The sequence below is a fragment of the Corapipo altera genome, unplaced genomic scaffold, assembly GCF_003945725.1.
Source record: "Corapipo altera isolate COAL_440 unplaced genomic scaffold, ASM394572v1 2c, whole genome shotgun sequence".
Classification (NCBI taxonomy): Eukaryota; Metazoa; Chordata; class Aves; order Passeriformes; family Pipridae; genus Corapipo; species Corapipo altera.
Window position 1 is genome coordinate 614,981 of NW_020884923.1, and position 14,258 is coordinate 629,238.

The 14,258-nt window shown below is 43.8% G+C and overlaps 1 long non-coding RNA gene across 1 annotated transcript; it reads left to right on the plus strand.

Annotated features, from left to right (window-relative positions):
* The first annotated feature begins 152 nt into the window (after positions 1–152).
* On the plus strand, positions 153–12,314 carry LOC113953733. The gene is made up of 4 exons (XR_003529992.1): positions 153–277; positions 459–623; positions 3,546–3,675; positions 12,047–12,314. It is a non-coding gene; the product is annotated as an uncharacterized LOC113953733 (long non-coding RNA).
* Positions 12,315–14,258: the final 1,944 nt, after the last annotated feature.

Genomic DNA, 14,258 nt, shown 5'->3' on the forward strand with positions numbered 1-14,258 from the left:
TTGTCCCAGTGGAAAGGCACCAAAACCAATCACTTGCAAAATTGCATCAATAGAATTAAAAATAGTGGCCCTGTCTCTATGGAGATTCTTCTTTATTCTTCTAAAGGTCGTTCAAGAATAATGTGAAGTCCTTCTTCTACAGGCTACCTTTCACAGGATACCCACTTTGGGACTGAAAGCCATAGAAGAGCATAGATCCCCTGTTCTTACACCCAGAGTTCCTGTCCATCCTGTACCCAGTTCCAGGGTGGTGGACTGGCACACTGGAAATGATCGGGTGAGACTGGTGTGTCTGGATGTGTGGCTGCAGAAACCTGCTTTTACCCAGGCACTCTACAATACAAAATTAGCCCTGTTTTATGTTACATTGTCACAGTCGTATCTGAGCATCTTTGGCTTTTTGTAGCTTAGCTGGGGGCCAGATACCTCATTAATGTAAACTGCCTTCTGGATTACAGCCACGGGAGGAAGGAGATGCTGGTTTGTTTTAAAGCAGTTCCTTTGCCTCTGGAAGATCACAGGTTTCAGAGGGATTTCCGTCTTTTTCTGCCGCAGCTTAACAAAGACTGAGATTTCATATGAACCTCTGAATGTACAGGACCCAACATGCACTGTGTATAAAGGTAGGAGACACTTTGAGTCCTCTCAGTCATTATGATAAACTCAAGTGAGATTCCAGCTGGTGTTTTCAGTAAAACCATTTTGATGTCCCTGGCTCTGATGGGGAAATTAGTGGCATCTCTAACCTACTGAAACTCAGCAACTACATCCCTCAGGTCAAAGCTCAAAGCTCCCCTGAGGTCACCAGGAATTCTGAAAGCTGAACTTGATGCTCCTTCTTGGCAACAGGAAAACACAGAGATAGGCAGCTACAAAGCTCTCTCTAAACCTTGGCAGCCCTTCCCTGGCCTGCCCGTGGCCCTGCTTCTCTTCTGATGCTGATTTCCTTTGATTTGGGAGTCACATTTTGCAATAGGGTGTTACCATGGGGGTTTGCTGATGCAACACCCGAAAATGGAATAACTGGTGTATGAGTACATGCTTGTATTTTTGCCTTATTTCCTGTGCACTTCCCTCTCCGCCACCCTGTGCACACACATGGAGCATGCACATAAAGATGTGAAAAATGAAGTGACCTGTAAGGTTTGTTTGATTTTGTGAGTTTCCTTATGGTGAGACATCCACTGTAGTAAAGACAACAATTGACTAAAATAAATGCAGAAGAGCAATACAGACCTGCAGAGCGACAAGATGGGGAAATAGACTGAATGCAGGTGGATGTGAAGCGATAACACATAGGGAAAAATAATCCCTGTGTACCCCTTCAAAATACTGGGATTTTTTCCAAGAAAATATCAACTCAATGCTTGTCAAGAAGCAAAAAAGCCAATCATATGTTAGGAATTATGAAGACTAGGAATAAAGACAAGAATATGCTGTAATGTCATGGTATGAATCCCTGGGTCACCTGCTTTTGAGTGTGACTCTGTTCCCCTATCTCAGAAAGGATATAGCAGAACTGGAAAAGGGCAGAACTGAGAAGGGCAGAAAGGATGACTAAAGGTAGGGAATGGTTTCTCTATGAAAGGAAACTGTGGAAGTCCAGTGGATTGGATAGGGAGGCTTTAATAGAGGTCTGCAGAGTTACGTGTGCCATAAAGAATGTGGATATGGAGCAACCATTTACCATCTCTGTCAAGTGAAGAATTAGACACCAACAACTGTGGCTGGCCATAGCCTGGCTCAGAGCAGGAGCAGGAGCTGGTGCCTTGCATAGTGGATGGAGACCTGGGGAGCCCCTCACCCATGGATACCATGTGGGTAAAGTGGCTCAAGGGGGGCCTGGGCAAGCCCTTGGAGAGTGTGAGAGCCATTGCAGGTTACTGACTCAGCTAACTAAACTGAGCTGAGGAAATCCCTGAGCCCACTTTGGGCCCGGGCTCCTTCCAGGTGAATGCTGTGTTTGGCTGGAGGGTGGCCCTGCTGGGAGCTTTGCCCCCCTGCTCACTATGGGAGAGCACTGGGCAGCCCCTACAGGGGCTGAGCACAGCCACAGCAACTGGGACCCTGCACATCGGGGGAACAGCCTGTGCTCTGGGCCAGCTGCTGCTGGTGTTTTCCTCCTTGCTTACCATGAGAAGGATGCAGGAGGTCTCCTGAGAAGAGACCTGGTTTCCTGGCCAGGCAGCTGCAAACATGGGGAGGGAAGATATTGGTATAAAGGGCTGTGTCTGTACTTGGGCTCTCATGCATTACAGCAGAGGAGAATCGAGTTTAAACAAGGTTTCCTGGGTCATTGAAGCTGAACGCTTTCTGATGGAGCCAGTCGTGTCTTACACCTTTCACCTCAAGCTCCCCCAGCAGAATGGTTGGGTTTGTCAGGGCTCAGGGCTGGGAAAAGGACAGGGTGAGGGGAGCTCAGCTCCTAAACGAGCAGGGCACGTGGAAGCGGTGGAGAAGCTGTGGGAATCCGAACCATGCATGTTGCAACATGCAGGAGAGATCACTTGAGATCACAAAGCTGCCGCTGGATGTGCTTCAGGCACAGCTTTACAGTGTAAAAAGGACCATTGCAGCGTCTCCCTGGTGTGACCTGAGCTCCTGCCTTGCCACAAAACTCACACTGCCTGAGCTAACGCAGGTTTTGATGTCAGTGTCCTTAAATTGTTTGTCTCTGTTTGCAACAGGCTTGTACTGATTTAGGTTAATTTGGTTACCCAAAAAAGGGTTGTGCTGATTGCTCTAAATGGATTAAATAGTGATTTTAGTTAAACTGATGGCAGGCTTGTGTGTAGACAGGGCCTGGAGCTTTGTAAGCTAATGACTTGGCAGTACTGCAATTTTTTTTAGGCATCTGAGACCAAGCTGTTGTTTTAAACATAAGACCATAAATGTTACTATTCTAGTAAATGGTGATAGTTTTCTGTTAACTTGTGCTCCTTCTGAATCCTGGCAGGTCTCTTTGCTAACTCTCACTTTTCTGACAATAATTTCACAAGTACGTTTACTCCAAATGGATTTTGGATTAAATCCAAGTTCAAAACATGGAAAATTTCCAATTTTTGGCAAGATTTTCCAATTTTTGTTCACCTTCCCAGCCTGCTAATTTTTCCACTGTTTTGGTAATGAAAAAAATGTTTGTCTTCATTTTTTGATAAAAATTCAGATAGAAGAAAAATGCAAAGAAACCCAGCTGCTCCCAATAGCAGGGACCTCTCTTCACAAGTGAACCCTGAGAGGAGGACAGGTCCACAAGCAGCCAGTGTTTAATTTTTTCACTCAGAAAAAAACAAGGGTGAGATCGTCATAGAATCATGGAGTGGTTTGTGTTGGAAGGGGCTTTAGCTCTTGGGCATTACAATTTTTGTGTCCAGATCATCTCAATGGGAAAAAATCACTATGTCTGCATAAAATCTTTCCTGCCTGACTCTGATCCCACCAGTTGAGCTTCTGCCAAGCAAATCTGTCTTCATGGGTCTTTTCTCCACCAAACTGCAAATCCCATTTTGATTCATCTGCTTTCTCTGTTGATATTTTTATCTCAGGTTGGGACTGAAATTTGAAAAGAACGTGACTCCAGACAAAAGACTCACTGAGCCTTGGTTAGCATTGATTTGCAAGGATGCCTGTTGAGACACTGAATAAGCCTTAGCTCTAAAAACAACAGTCCAGCAGGTACCCTGTGATCCTTTTCTGTATATGGAACCAGAAAGTTGGTGGTAAGAATGAGAGGAGATATCATGCCTCAAAGGACAGAGAGAACAGGAGGAAGCTAAAACTCAGGGTTTCCAACTGGACAGCAGCTGGAGACCAAGAATCTGAAATTACCTAGAGAAATGAGTACACAGTAACCTAGCATGTGCTAAAAAAAAAATTTTGGCAGATATTTATATACCACTAGTGCAGGTTGAATCCTGGACCGTTTTCTGCATTCCTGGATTCCAGAAATTGAATGCAAATAACTAAGAGCACACATAGAGGTGGAGCTGTGGGAGAAGGACATGACACAATTCAGATAAATCAGGGGCTAGAGTATTTAGAGAAGCTGAGTTACCCAGAAGGAGTAACAAACTGATTGTCCAAGACGTAGGCCAAAGAGATCAAGGGAATCAGCATGGTAAAAGCAAGTGGGCTGTGTGTGACTCAACCACAGCAGCTTGCTGGGGGTGGTGGGTCAGGAAGGAGTAGGGAAGGGTGGAAGCGCAGCCACAAGGCAGTCCCACAGCTGTAAAATTGCAGTCTGCTTGTAACCCTGTGGCAATTAGCACTGTGGAATCCATCTTCATCTTCAGATCGCCAGAATGACGATTCACCCCTTTTTCTAACCTGCAGCATGTCCCCAGATGTTTGTGCAACCCCTGGGCCTGCAAGTGCATTCATCCCTCTCATACACATCCTCAGTGCCCATGACCAGGGTATAACAGTGTCACAGGAGCACTGATGAGTCGTCTTTTTGTGACACTCCACTACACACTTAGGATGCAGATACAGACTGTGGTAAAGCAGGGCCCTGGATTCACATGCCTCCTGTACCCCCATTCATTCCCACTCATCACCCAAAATGATGATGGTGATCCAGCCCTGATAAAGTAAACCTCCACCAGAAGCCAGGAGCTTTTCCGTATCTTGTATGTGGCTCTACAGCCCCATTGAGCAAGGCTCAGTGGCTGATCATTGAGACATCCAAGTCTGGAGGCTTGGGGATAGGCGTATTTGTAAAAAAAAAAATTACAGGATCATCTTCTTGCCTTGAATGCCTGAAATGTAGGTGAACAAATCTTAATCAAACTGACCAAAACATTTGCACAGAGCGGATGGGACAGCTAGACTGGGAATAAGGCCATTTATCCCCTCCTCCCATTTGCCATCTGCTGGTGTCTGAGAGCTCCAGAAGACAGCTTCAAAGCTATTCCAGGCTCACAGCAGTAAAAGCTGCCCATGAGGGATGGATGCCCAGCCCTGGAACACAGCCCTCCCTGGTCTATGAGTCGTAAAATAAACTCTCAGATCAGAACGTCTGGCTTTGCTACAAAAGACTACAAAGCTCACAATTAGTAAAAGAATATCCTACAAAATCCTTCTTCATACTTTCCTGAGCCTCTTCTATGAAACAATTAGTGGATGCTCTTGTTTTGAACTCTGTGACTCACTCCTGTAATTCAGTTGTGGCCTGTGATCACTCAGTCGTTTAATGCATTGCGGGGAAACAGGCAATTGTGAGAATTTCCTCTCTCCTTCCCTCGGCCTCTCGTGGCAGCTCTGCGGCACATTAGACCGCAGTGCCATGCAGCCACAGCCTGGATGCTTGCATCCCAGATGACCAGGCTCACCCTTCAGGAATGCTTCTGCGGGGTATCAAGCAGTGATCAGGAAGGTTTCTCAAAGAAAAAATGCGTCTCACTACATTTTGCAGTACTTAATAATCCAGCTGCAAGGAGTCCTTTTCTAGTCCTTTTACCAATGGTTTAAATAGTTAAGTTGTGGCTTGGTTCTACTGGAGTTTTATTTCTAATTTGGTATCTTCACAGTGTGTGCATTTTGTAAAAACTCCATAAAAGATAATAGACACTATTAAAGTAATTACACTGGCTAATGTCTCCCACATTCTTTTCTGTTAACTGTATTTAACTTTGCCAGTCAGCAGTATATTTACTGTTATGAACTAGTAAGTGACCTTTAATCATTGGATTTGTATAACATACCTATTTGTGTAACTTTCCAAGTACATGGTAAGTATGAAAGACATTTAACAATTAAACCAAAAGTGTTTGCAGAGATTCCCAGCGCAAGCTGAATGTGTCTGGAGGCTTCTCTGTGCTTACCTTGCCTTGATCATGCTGTGATAATTTTGGCAGCAGAGCAAGGAAAAAGCCCTGAATAATTTGCCAACTATTTCACATCTAAAGAGAATTGAAAACAGAAAACTGAAAAATTCCCCCTGCTGGTACCACACACCAGAAGTCCTGCCCTGTGTCTGCTGAACAGTGCTGTACATTTGCCATGAGGAAAAGACAATTTCATTCTCTGGCTGCTGATGACCAAGTGCTAAATTTCTGCTGTTACCAGGAATGGCAGAAGGGGCCATTGCAGGAGTGGCCCTGAGAGAGCAAACTGCAGTGTCCTTCATGCCAGGCTCCCTTCAGGCCCCGGGGGTGGCTGAGCCAGTGACTCCAGTAGCTGCAGGCAGCTGCTGGTCCTCTGCCAGAGCATGGGGATGAGGGCTTCTCCACGTGATGCTCTGGCATCTCATTTGTCCTCTGCTTGATCTCTCAGACACTTTTTCCCTCCTTAGTCCCTTCATTATTTCCTGTTTCCCAGTTGCTTTCCCTCCTACCACTCATGTTCATTCCTTTCCATTTCTTCCCCTTGTCCTCTTTTAGCTTCCCTATTTCTCTTGCTTTTCCCTCTTACTTTCTGCCAAACCATATGCACCACTTTCTCTCTTTCTGGTTGTTTTCACAAGGGCTGTTTATGTAGCCCAGAGTTGTCTCCCACAGTTTGGGGTTCTTCACACTTCGGGTGATCTTCCTTGGTTCCCTCTGCAGTCAATTGGGAGAGATGGGAGCCTCCAGAAGGTCAGTTTTTATGGCTGTTGTAAGACCTTGTGAAAACTGATCTCCTGCCATGATCTGCCAGTAAGACAGACAAATATCCTAACTTATGAGCTTTGAATTGGGGACCCAAAGTTAGTACAAATCCTGCTTTTGCAGTGTTTTGGCATATGTCCAATGGATGGGGAGCAGAGATCAGAGTATCTTCCCTCAGACCAACACTGCCCTCCCGGGTGCCAGACTTCTGCTCGCACCATGGCAGTTAGCACAAATTGCACCTGAGCACAGCAGCTGACAGAGCCTTGCAACAACCTTCCCCTGGCCCAAAGTCCTATCTGCTACATACAAAGCATTTGGTCTGACTTCAAAAAGCCAAGTGAGCATTTTTGCTCCTGTTCCTTTTTTCACTCTAAAATAAGTATTGCACAAGTAGTAAGGGAATGAAAGTGAAAAGGGAAACAAAACTTTCAGTCTCACTCAGCCATTTAAAAGCAGGCATGCACATAGTTTCCACGGCTTTCATTTCACCGGGAGAAGGTTTCCCAGGGGCTAACTTCAACATTTTGAATGGACCCATGTTTATCTGTTTCCATAGCAAATCACACAGCAACCATGAACTGCAACTGTAGCCTTATCTCCATCCAGACACTTGTTCCCATAGAGATTTTTCCAGTTCTCTCTGATCAGACCAAGAAAATATAGGTCACATTAAAACAACCCTCCCAGAGTTTCTTCGTAGGCACACCCTGTTGCATACTGAGTTTGCTGACAAGCTGCTACATGATAAAGGTCTGTTTTCTCTGTAAAAATCTGGTCCTGTGATCTGCTTGTGAGATTCTGTTCCTGGTTTTCCTAGGATTTCACCTCCTGTGCAATCACAGCTTGCTGATCCAGGAATGCAAAAAACTGTGGAAGCCATTTGCTCCCTCTGCTTCCCTGTCCATCTCTGCCCTGCATTCCCTTTCAAACACTGGTGGGCAGAGGAGGGATGACTGCCCTCCCTATGTACATCCTTTGTCCCAGGACAGGCTTGGCAGGACACTTTTTCCCACACTTAACCTTTCTCCACAGATCACTGGTGGAGGGAAAACTGGGGTTTATGTCCACCTGCTCTTTGGCCCAGATAGCTCTTGGGAGTATTTTTGATTAATTTTATTACTGAGCGCAGGCCATGACGTAACAGACAATACCTTGGCCCTGTGTCTGACCAAGGTGGCTGCTGTGGCAATTGCTCCTACAGCTCACTCTCTGCCCCTCAGCTGCTTCTGTGTGTGTGGCTAACCTGGTGGCTTTGACAATCAAATTTTTATTAGCCTGTTAAGTAAAATGCTGGCATTGAGCCACTGGCAAGTTGTAAAGCTGGCCGAATAATTGGAATGATAACTCACTCATATTGTATGTGGTCCACTTAGAGGTGGTGAGTGTTTCCTGAATGGAAATGAATCTCTTCTAAGGATTTGGTTTAGATGACTTCACTGCATGGTTTACTTCAGCCCTGTAATTTTATCACTGATACATAACGTAGGTTCATAAATAGAGCAATAGAGCCTTGGCTGTGCTTGGAGATAGTGCTGAGCACTAATGTAAATTATAAATGTAGAGTTAGAAAATGTAACAAGCCCAGCTGGCAAACTTCCATGTATTATCTCACAATAATTGTTTCCAGCCAGCAGAGATTTTTTTGTACAGCATAAGACAGGTTATTTATATTATATATTTAGCCTAAAACTGTAATAACATCCTCTGGCAAAGGTATTATCTGATGGTGTCTGAAATGGAACCAGCTTTCCTCTTTCCAGGCATTAATAAATGAAAAATTTTGTGTCATCTCATGGCATTTCCTGAATTGGAGAATAAAATTAGGAGGATTTTTAATTCATATAGTTTACTTCTTAAAAAGTAAATCTATTTTTGACAACCCGGTTTCCTAGAATTGTCACATGTGGTTTGTGTCACCAACCAGAGAAATATTTCCTTTGCCATTCTAATCAGGCAGAAACAACAGTACCACTAGCAGGACTGGCTCCTGACTTAGCATAGTCAGGAAAATACCTGTGAACAGGCAAGGCGTGTGAAGGTCACGGAAGAGAGTATGTTTTTTCCTGTTTCCTTAGAAATGCCTGGATGCCTGTTATGTTGCCCATCTGCACATTCTCAGGCAAACCCTACAGTAGTGAGGATATGAAGCCAATGATTAGGAAGACTAATAAGGGTATGTTTAGAAATCTTAGGGAGAGACAAATCTTAGTGTTGGGCCATGCTGGCTACTCAGTGTAGCTGTTCCATCTGCTGGTGAGGGCAAAGAATGAGTGTTGTGGTTTAACCCCAGCTGGCAACTAAGTCCCACACACCTGCTTGCTCACTCTCCCCTGGTGGGATGGGGAGAGAATTAGAAGAGAAGTGAGAAAACTTGTGGCTTGAGATAAAGGCTGTTTAACAGGTGAAGCAAAAGCTGTGCACTCAAGCAAAGCAAACCAAGGACTTCACTGCTGTCCATGTGCAGGCAGGTGTTCAGCCATCCCCAGGACAGCAGGCTCTAGCACCCATAACATGGGTGACCAGGGAAGACAAATGCCATCACTCCAAATGTTTCCCCCTTCCTTCTTCTCCCCACCCAGTTTTATATGCTGAGCATGATGCCATACGGTATGGGATATCCCTTTGGTCAGCTGGGGGCAGTTGTCTTGATTGTGTACCCTTCCAACTCCATGTGCACCCCCAGCCTATTCACTGGTGGAGTGGTGCGAGAGGCCTTGTCTCTGTATAAGCACTGCTCAGCAACAGCTAAAACATCCCTGTATTATCAACACCACAAATTTGTGTGTTTCCAGCACAAATCCAAAGCAGAGCCCCACACCAGCTACCATGAAGAAAATTAACTTTATCCCAGCCAAAACCAGCACAAACAGAAAGCAGGAGGATGGTACTCAGGATTTCTGAAGATATCTCAGGTGTTTTCCAGTCCATTGGGTAACTTGGGAAGATGTCATGAATATTAAGAAATTGGTTGGTCTGAGTTGCCAGCTCCCTCCCCAGTCTCAGGTCTTGGCCAAAGAATTCTCTGCCAGTGTTTGGGTTAGGTGACAATTGGGTTCCGGCACAACCCCAGAAGGTCAGGCTGCGCTTCTGACAGACTCCTTCTCAGTAAGGGCTAGCCTCAGGGAACTCTAGGCAGGTCAGCTTAACTCCTGCCCTGAGAAAAGTCACTAAAAATAATGTAATTGCTTGTAAAGAACCAATCAGTTGTAAACTGAAGATACTGATGTAGTAAGTGTGGAAGACACTAATGAAAACAAGCCTTGTCAGACCTGATGCTTGGTATTTATTGTTGATGAGAGCTCAAGGTTGATGAATATGGGCCATCATAAATGCAGAAGTTTTCTGTCAGTTATTTGAGCAAGTATCACACAAAAGCCTGATTTTTTTAAAAAAAGAAAAGGTGAAACTGTGTAACATCAAAATATTCAATGGTATGAGACCTGGTGGATTGAAAAGATAGAGCTGTCCAAGAAGAACTGTTAAGGGATGGGAAATACTGTAGTGAAGTCTGCACAGAGCAGTATAAGACTTATTGCTGTTCAAGATCTGAGTGAGCATAACATTTCTGCTAAGAAATTGTACAGTGTGAACACTGACTGTGTAGGAATAATGACAAAAAGATGAGTCAACTAGAGCAGCCAGGACTGCTCAGTAGAGAGCCCATCCAGCCAAGTGATGTCTTAGTGCACTCCCACGGCATATTGCTAAATTAACTATCTAAAAAGGGGAGAATAGAGGCTGTACTTACAGGAGGTGAGTTTCAGGGAGTAAGTAGTGACTGAAATACTTTGGAAAGGTCAGAACAGAGAAGCAACTCAGTAGTAGGTCCCAGTGTGATTGCAAAAAAGGTGTAGACCATCTTTGTATATAGGACTGGTGAGAAGTGGGAAGTGATCAAAAGCCCCACATGAAACCTTTGTTGCAATACACATCCCACTGGAGTGTTCCCACTCAAAAAGAACGCCGAAGGATTTTCTGCTGGCACATCAAAGAATCACTGAAATAATTCAAGAACTGGAAAAAAAGAGGCCTTTCATCAGCTGTGGTAGAGTTCACCTTATTTCGTTTATTCAAAGGAAGAAGATATCAGTGTTCATCACCCAGGGTGTAAACACATTAGGGTAAAACCCCAGGGCGAGATTCTATCACCTGAACACACTCACTTGCAGCATGTTAGATGACAGATGTGTGACTCCTTTTGGGCAGGGGGAAAGCTGAGATAAACTCTCTAAGCCCTGCTCAATCCCACATACGAGAGTCTGCTGGGTGCACACCCTGCACTAAGCCCTTCAGTCTTCCCGTGTCAGCATGCTCCTCCAGCTGCTCTGGAAGCTCTGCAGGTAACAGAAGAGTTGTTTCAACAGAGCAGCAAAAACCCCATCAATTACTGCTAACAGTCACATGCAATCACATAATAGCCTGCAGTTCCTGATACAAACTCTAAGGAAGTCTCAGCACAGACATATATGGACCAACTTGAATTTGAAACCAGACTCCATCCTCCAGCTGGAGACCCAATGCACTGGGCTTTCAATCCCCAGATGCTGATCCTGCTCTAGCACTCTTTGGATTTCTGGCATGCAGGGAACACGGTTTCCATACTTTCACTTCTAATATCGTATATTTCTGCTTAAGATGTCATTTAAATGATCCTATGTTTATAAGGTATATGGGCATGAAAATGGGAAAAATAAAAGCTGATGTGCCTGAATGCTCTTTGTGGCCGTTACACCAGCAGCTCTGAGAGCCTCCACACAGCCCAGGGCAGTCCCTCCTCAGCACCCACCACTCCTTCAGGCATGGCAGCCAAGGTGATCAGCTGTGGGCAAGGCACAGCATTATTCCTCAGCCAGCATTTTCACCTGCATCACAGCACCAGCAAGTCATTTGATAGCACTGACTGCAGTAGTAGAAAAGTAGTATCCCAGTGCTGCAGGATAAGCTATTGCCACAGCTCTGTGAAGGTGAGAGTGTTTTTGAGGGATTCTGTGCCAGAGTCACTGTGACTGCCAAGACACCAGACCTTCCCTTCTATGGGATCCACTCAATCCACATAGGAAAATGGATGTATACAATGAACATCTTATGGGTGTAAGATGACATGTGAAAGGAGTAAGGTCTATTTAAATGAATGTAACAGCCAAATAATGACAAGTTCAAATCCAGATACACATGTGCTGTGAGAAAAACCCACCATAATTATGACAGTTCAATAGAAAATAATGTCATATCCAGATGTAAAAAAATGAATGTGGGAATGTTTGTTTACTCAGTGACGGTACTGTAATGTTTAAATCCCAGTTTGTGTCAAGCAGTAGATACTGAAGAGTGTGAGAAAAAGATATGAGGAAACTTTGGATTTGGGGGGATTAATTCAGTAAAAAGTACAGTTGATGAGAAATACATGCTTATTCTGCTTTCTAAACCACCAGTGTTCCTGCTTCTGTTTCTCACAGATTTGTTCTTAATTGATCTACTGACTTCGAATTATGGCTAGTTCGCACTACTATCACTACAGTCCATTTTTAAAGCCTGGAGAACAGCAATATAAATCCTCAGCTAGTGATCAGGTATGTCTAGGGAATCTAATTCTTTTCTTGGACTAACTTAAGTTTATGGGAAGTCATTCAGTCAAAATAAACATCTAAAGGCTTAACTTTTTTGAACTGTATGTCCCCTGGATTAGGACTTCAAACTTGATTCTTAAGCCTATAAATATTTTTAATTGAGTGATAGTCTTGTTTTGAAGTCTACCCTGACACCGGTTGAGTCACTGTCTTTGGAACAGGATCAGAAAACGATGCTAGTAAAGTCAAACAGCTGCTCTGTTACAGTTTTAGATGAACAGTGAAAAAGGTGATTCTGGAAAATGAAATGTATTCACCTGTAACAACAGCCATATTAAAGTCTCACCTTTTTCTTTCAGATTTACATTAGTTTGTTTTAAAAAGTTGGTTGTTTTTTTCTTTTTTTTTTTAAACAAAATCCTGGTTTAGCTGAAGTCTCTTGTTTCATGGTTTAGTAACTGAGTTCAGGACTTCTATCTTTTGCATTATGCACTCTAATTTATTTTATTTCCCTATTTATCATTAATATTAACTTTATGTTAATAACATCACAAAGCATATTCCAGAGGTATTTTAAGTATCCACAGAATTAACTAAAGCATAAACTCAGAACATCTCATTTTGGATAGGGTATGATAGTATATCTAACCTAAGCACTGATTAAAGCCATGCAGAAAACTTTTGCTTCAGTTCTGTGGATGACATATATATTTAAAAGTTCTTTGCAGATTAACCCCAAATGCCCTTGATTTTACTGGGTTTTTTTTTTGGAAAACAATCATTTGGTGATGAACTTTACCACTGAAAGTGAAATGAATTCTGGTTTTGAACAACTGAAATGAAAATTAAGGAATGTGAAAGTGTTAGTTTTTTCTGCAGAAGATGTTACTGTGGGGAAATAAAAGGTGGTAACCTGACATCAGGAGGATATGCAGGTGAAAAGGAAGCAGCTCAGAGACTGTGGCTCCAGAAGGATCAGGCAATGGAAGAGTATCGGCCAGGTTCTTCTTTCTGCAGAGGGCAGCAATATGGGGAGCAGGAGCCAATGGCCACAGCAAACCACTGAGCCAAGCGATGGTTATCATCATCTTTTGTCCTGAGTCTTCTGGTGAGATATGGCAGCTTGGCTGTGTGCCCTACCTCCCATGGGCACAGCCTCCATCTCATTCTCATCTGTGCCAGCCCATGCTACTGCTCTGCACAGCCACGCCTTCCCACCCTCCCACCTCATTGCAGCTTCCGTAGTCCATGCTGCAGATATGCTTCAAAAGGTGCCATGTAAATGGGTTTTAAATGAAAGGAGAGATGATCAGAAGAATAGCTTGAAAAAAATCCATATTAGAACATAAGCATAATATTTGTTTTACTCTTCTGCTCTGTGATAGATGTTGCAGAGCCACATGTGAGCCTAGCTTAAAAAGATCGAGATGTCTTGATCCTGGACAGATAAAAATAAGTAAGTCTAACATATCTGGGATTTCCTCATTCTTATGCTGTGCAAAACCTTTTTTTTTTTCTTAATTTAATTTGAACGTGAATTTGCAAGGAGAGTTGGCTTCCCTTCAGGAGCATGTTCTGGTGAATACATTATTTACTACTGAAACAGAAAAGGTGTCTGGTGTAGCTGTGATGGGGCGGAGAGTGAACAACAAAGATGAATGCAAGAAGAAGAAGAAAAGCAGGGTTTGCAGCTGAGCTATGAGATGAACCAGAGGTTGTAAGGAACAGAACTACAGGAAATCTGTTCACTATGGCAGCAGGTGCAAGGGGGGAGCTCTCATACACTGATGTCAATTGGAAGCGAAGGTACCACACAAAGAAGCAGCTATGTGTAGGCAGTGAGAAGCTGAGAGGCCAAGACAAGCAGTGAAAAACGGGTCAATTTGGAGCTTGCATGAGGGCTAAGGAAGTTATTTGAGAAGGAAAGAGGCAGCAGTACTTCAGTCAGTACAGAGAGAGTTTGTTAAAATTTGGTGGGATTTCTGATGCAGCATGTAATGCTGCAGCTTCACAGTTGCTTTCAACTGGACAGAAGTTTTTGGTGGAAAAAAAGCACAAAGCGGGCATGGGGGAAGGGAAGGAAGGCACAACTGGAGATGTA